At 40.8% G+C, this 5445-nt stretch overlaps 1 long non-coding RNA gene across 1 annotated transcript; it reads left to right on the forward strand.

The window, feature by feature from the left end:
* The first annotated feature begins 438 nt into the window (after positions 1–438).
* Positions 439–4103, forward strand: LOC141571834 (uncharacterized). The gene is made up of 3 exons (XR_012496892.2): positions 439–620; positions 980–1055; positions 3739–4103. It is a non-coding gene; the product is annotated as an uncharacterized LOC141571834 (long non-coding RNA).
* The last annotated feature ends 1342 nt before the right edge of the window (positions 4104–5445 follow it).

The raw sequence follows: 5445 nt of genomic DNA on the forward strand, positions 1-5445 counted from the left end.
CCACTGCCAAATGTCTGGCTCCATGTCTGAAGCGAGGTGCTCCTTTTCATAGAGCCGGCAGACTTCCGAGGAGCCCTCAGCAACCCTTTCCAAGTGAGTGGGGTTCAGCTGTATGCTCTGCTTCAGGTCGAATGAGCTGCTGTTTTATTTCTTTGCTATGTTTCCTTTTCTAACTGTCCAAGGCAAAAGGTTTCCTCAAAAGCTTAATGAAACCTGAATCACAGACTGCTGTGTTTTATTGATGTGCCACTGTTCTGGAACTGTGGGAAGCAGCTTTAGGGAGCCCCGGAGGGCTGTGGGAACGACGTCATGGGTCAGAGAGGCTGTGAGCTGCAGGAGGAGAGATTTTCCTACAGTCTGAGGTCTGCAGATAAGCTTGAGAGTAAAAGGTGACATAGTCTGGGTTAAGCAGAGCATCGGAGATTAGGAAATATGAGGAGCCCGCTGGGGCCAATCCACGCCCTTGCTCAGGCCCCCCGAGGCACTTGGGCTGTGAATCAGGCTTCCGTGGGAAGTGGGGAGACGCTGGGCGGAGCTGTGCAGAGCAAGCCTACCAGGACCTCATTTCCCTGCTGCACTTGATGGAAAACCCCCTCCACTTTCACTTCCTCTGTGGTTTGGTAGGTGTTGGGTTCACTCAGTGGACAGGCCGCCCTCCTTCCAGATTTACTGGAATTTAATTTTCACTCTAGGGAAGGTAGCCCCTGAATGACCCTTTATTTCTCTCCCTAAAAGGAGTGATATATTTTACAATTTGTTGGTTGTGAACTGGCTAATAATGTGATTCTATGTTACTTTAAAGAACCCATACTGGTTCTTTAAAAAAAATTTAAGTTACAAATGAGAAGTCTCATTTTGTACTTCTGCAGTGTAATTGTTTAGGAATTCAAGCAAAACAGCCTGTCTTTTAATCTATGTTGTATCCTCTGTGAAATGTCATTTTCTTTCCATGCACATTTTTCCTTTTCTCTTTTTGCAGACCTGGAGATTTGCGGACAATCCCATAGTGTTGGAGCTAGAAGGACCCTGTGTACGAGCTAGTCCAGCTCTCTCAGGTAACAGAAGCTGAACTCTAGTCTCAAGGGCCTTGTGACTTACCCAAGGTCACAAAATCAGTCTGTGGCAGAGTTGGAATCCTGTTTCTCCTTTCTTAAACCGGATGTTGAGAACTCTTAAACTAATGCATACTCATGAGGAAATGTGCCCTTTGTCCTAAATGTAGCATCCCCCTCGCCTGGTTTGCCATTTGTCTATAGATTTTCTTCCCATTCAGAAATTTAAAAATAAAAATAAAGGCTTTTCTTTATGGTGTTTATACATTTTTGTCATATTTAGGAATATCTATTGGACTTCTAGGTTATATTGAAAAATGTTCTTCCAGTGTATTTATGTACCACGGAAAGGGCTTATACACAAACTAGCAAATGCCTGTCATTCTTTGTCTCCGTTGCCTTTTCCTTTCTTTATTTTCATAGCTCTTGTTATTCTAGACCCATTGTAATGTAAGTGTCCTAATAGGAGGAATTTTGTTTCATCCTCTGCAGTACTTTACCCGTAGTTGGTACGTAAGGAGTTTTTGATGTTGAAATAATTTTTTTTTTCACATTTAAATACATTTGGAATTTATTTTGCTTTAAGGAGTAAGGTAGGTCTTCAACTCTACTTTCTCTCTCCCACTTTAAGTAGCTGCCTTTTTATCTTCAGCCAATTTATTGATCAGTAAGTTCATTCTTTCCCTATGGATTTGAAATATCATTTGTATCCCATAATCTATATCTGAATTTATATTGGAACTATTTTTTATAAACATTCTGGCTTTCTTTCATATGCTTTTCTCAGGATGAGTTTTTTTGTTTGTTTGTTTGTTTTTGTCATTTTATCAAGTACATCTCACTTCACCACCCCTGTGGTTGTTTGATTGGGATTGGACCCCAGTCTTTCTGCCTCATAGTTCAGTACTCCTAGACCAAATTAGCTTGAAATAAAAAAGAAGGCATCTGAAGAATAAATAAAATCATCAGCAGCAGCAGGCTTAGAAGTCTGAATCCAAAAATAATAACCAACTGAGAAGCATTTATTGAAAATGTACTGTCATATTACATTGAATGAAAGATACCATTAATTGTGACATCATTTTTTTATCATTAAAAATAAAAATAAAAAATGCCAAATTAATTGTCACCCCATCAATTCTAAGTTGCATCCAATTTCAGAAATGTTAAAACAGTCTGTGAGAATCAATGAAATCCCACATTAGTTGTTTAATATATACGCAAATTTCCATAATAAGAAATTTGCTTATATAGTAATTTTCTTGCTCTTTTAAATATTTTTTAAATGTCTGACATGTTTGTCCCTTAGTCCTTTTCCGTGCTATAGGAAAGACCAATGTTTTAACTTGCATTTTACCCACAACAATAACAGCAATATGTATACAGCAGTAATTCTGAGTCAGGTGCTGTTCTGAGTCCAAGGTCACAAAGTAAAGTCAGGATTTGAGCCTGAGAATTTTGGCTCCAGGGTTCATGGTCTTAATCAAACATAGCCTGCATATGATGAGGAACTTGAAACCCAGAGACCTTAAAAGATTTGCCATGATCCCTCAGTGGATTCCAACTCTGACACTAGCACATTCTGTGTACCACCATTTGAAAACCATAATAGTAAGTGTGGTGAGGCTTTACGTTGCTAACTCTTTAGTTTTAGCTCAGAGGAGCCTTCTACTACTCTTGGTCTGTGGTGTTACCGGAAAGGATGGTGAGGAGGAAAGGGGGATATCTAAGCCCTTTAGACCAGAAACTTAGAACATACACTCTCTAAGTCTCTTCTAAGTTCTCTGTTTGCAGACCTGGAGATTTGCAGACAATCTCATAGTGTTGGAGCTAGAAGGAGCCTGTCCAATTTTAGCAGTATGGAGCAAGGAGTTCAAAAACTCTGTATACGAAAGAGACGGAGGTTATGTGCTTGAAGTCCGCCTCCTTTCCTTTTTGTTGTTTTTGTTATTTTTTGCCTTGACTGGACTGACACATCCCCTGTCAGGCATGAGTCACCACAGTGACTGGGTTTCTGTCCCGAGGCTGAGGCTCTCACTTGGCCCAGGCAGAACCGCTAACAGTGATGGCTCTTTGAACAGACCCTCCCACAGAATTATGCAGAGCTGCATCCTGTTGACCCTAAAAGGACAGTCCTTCCAGGTGAGGAATGAGGAATGCAGCTTCTTTCCCTGGAGTTAATCATGCCAATTATCTGCACCCCTGTGTCTGAACTTTCTGTGTGGAAGAGAGAATTTGTGTTCATCTGGAACTAATGGCTTCCTGAAGTATCAACTGATCTAATCTTTTGAAGTCATTTTCCTCCACGAAGGACTCAAGGGCATGTACATGAGTGATTTGTGAGTTTTCACTGTGCTTTTGGGGGTAAAGAACGTTCCAGATGGAGTGAGGCAGCAGTATTTTACCTGGACTTACGGTGCTAATCCCTGCTTGAATGGGGATCAGGCAGCTTTACTCCTTGTTCGGGCCACAAGAGCGTATTTCCTTTGTTCTAAAACAAGTGTGGATGAACAGCCTTCTCTCAGTTTCCACAGTGCTAGGTGTCAGAGAGCACGGGCTACTCTACACTCCTCTTTAGGAGCCCCAAATACAAGTAGTGAGAAAGGCTAGTTCAGGCCTTACCAGCCCCTCCCCAGTTCCATGTGTTAAACCCTTACCATGGCTTTTTCTCCCTACTTTGTCCCAGGCTGAGAATTTGGAAACAAACTTTCCTGAAGTGAGCGTCTTGGACAGCATGTCAGAAGCTCACTGTAACAGCTACTGAATTCTCCATCAAAGAGAAGGGAAATGTGCTGACTCCTACAAATGAGAATTTACTGCAGTCTCATGTGTTCAACCTTAACTAATGATCCCTAAGAGGAACTGCTCCCAACCTCATTAACTAATTAAACAATTCCAGATAAGAGAGTTATCCATGCTGCAAAATATTGCTAACGTAACTGATGCTCTTGCCCAGCTCTGTAATGATATCTTAACACAACTCGAGGATGCCTGGATGCTTCTTCTGTTGCTCTGCCTGGGAGCCATGTCACTGGTGTGGCAGCATTCTGGTACAATGTGCCCCCGGAGGCCAGGCCTCCACTTTCCGAGGGCTTTCCTGGCATTCTCTTTCTCAGCAAGGTAGTGAGAAAGGAAACTGGGTTGGCCTCTCTTAGCACCAGAGTCATTGCTCTTAGCTGTGATTAAAGAAGCTGTGCTTCTTGAGTTCGCAAAATTTTCCATTGTTTCTCTCTTGTTGAGGACCCCCTGCCCTGAGGAACTTTGAGTTAAATAACCAGGTCCCGACAATGTTAGTTACTGTAATTTATTGCAGAACTCAATATCAAGGTTCAGTTTCCTTTGAATTACTGCAAATACTAAATACATGTTGCCTCCGTGTATATTAAGCAACGGTGAGTCTAATACAATCAAGTTGAGATTATGTCTATGGCGCTAGTAGGGTCCTGAGGAACTTTCTGGAACATGTATTTTACTCTACTCGCAGATTCTGTAGCTTGGCCTCTGCTGTACATTTGTAGCAGAGGCTAATTGTATGAATTGGCTGTATATTTCAACAACAGTTGAGGGAGGCAGTATTAACTAGTGGGCTTTGGATACAGATGGTATGGGTTAAAACTCTGCTTCCCACTTACTGTCTCTGTGATTTGTGGCAAGTGCCTTAACTGCTCCAAGTTTTGTTTTCTCATTTATAAAATAGGAAAATAAAAACACAGGCCCACAATTGCTCCTCTGAAGCCCTTGGAGGGTAGCTGTATTATAGAATTCAGTTTTTTTCATACCTTAAGAAAGCAAACTAGTACGTATACCCTATTTTACGTTAAATCCCCAGCAAAGGCAAGGTCTGGGTGGTAACCTATAACCCATTAATATTTATATTCTATACTATTATCTATTCATAATCCATTATGAGCAAAATAGATGACCATTCACACTAAATAAAGATTAGGAATAGGCTTATAGCAATTAAAATTCAGGTCAGATTTTATTGCCAAGTGAGCTTGTGGCAAACTTATGACAAAACTAGGTAGTTTTCAGCGCTTTTTGGATTCTGGAATTGTAGATAAGGTCTAGTGAATTTATACTTAACTCATAAAGTTATTTTTCTTAAGTAGGATACATGTAAAGTACTTACGGTAGTGGCTTCTATACACAAACTATCCAATAAATGTTAGCTCGCATTTAAATTCTCATCCTCTTGCTAGAGCCCATATTCTTAGTATTAGTTTATCTCTGATCATTCTGGCTGGTCATTTTGTCCCCGAGTCAGCCTATAAAAATGTGTCATCTCCAAGTACATCTGGATGAGAAGACTTTTACTAGCTCTGCCTCTTGAGATGGTTCTTTTGTTTTACTAGTTCTAGAGACCAGCACTATCCAATTGAACTTTCTGTAA

Source organism: Rhinolophus sinicus, chromosome 2 (genome assembly GCF_057876585.1).
Source record: "Rhinolophus sinicus isolate RSI-liver-muscle chromosome 2, RSI-T2T, whole genome shotgun sequence".
Lineage (NCBI taxonomy): Eukaryota > Metazoa > Chordata > Mammalia > Chiroptera > Rhinolophidae > Rhinolophus > Rhinolophus sinicus.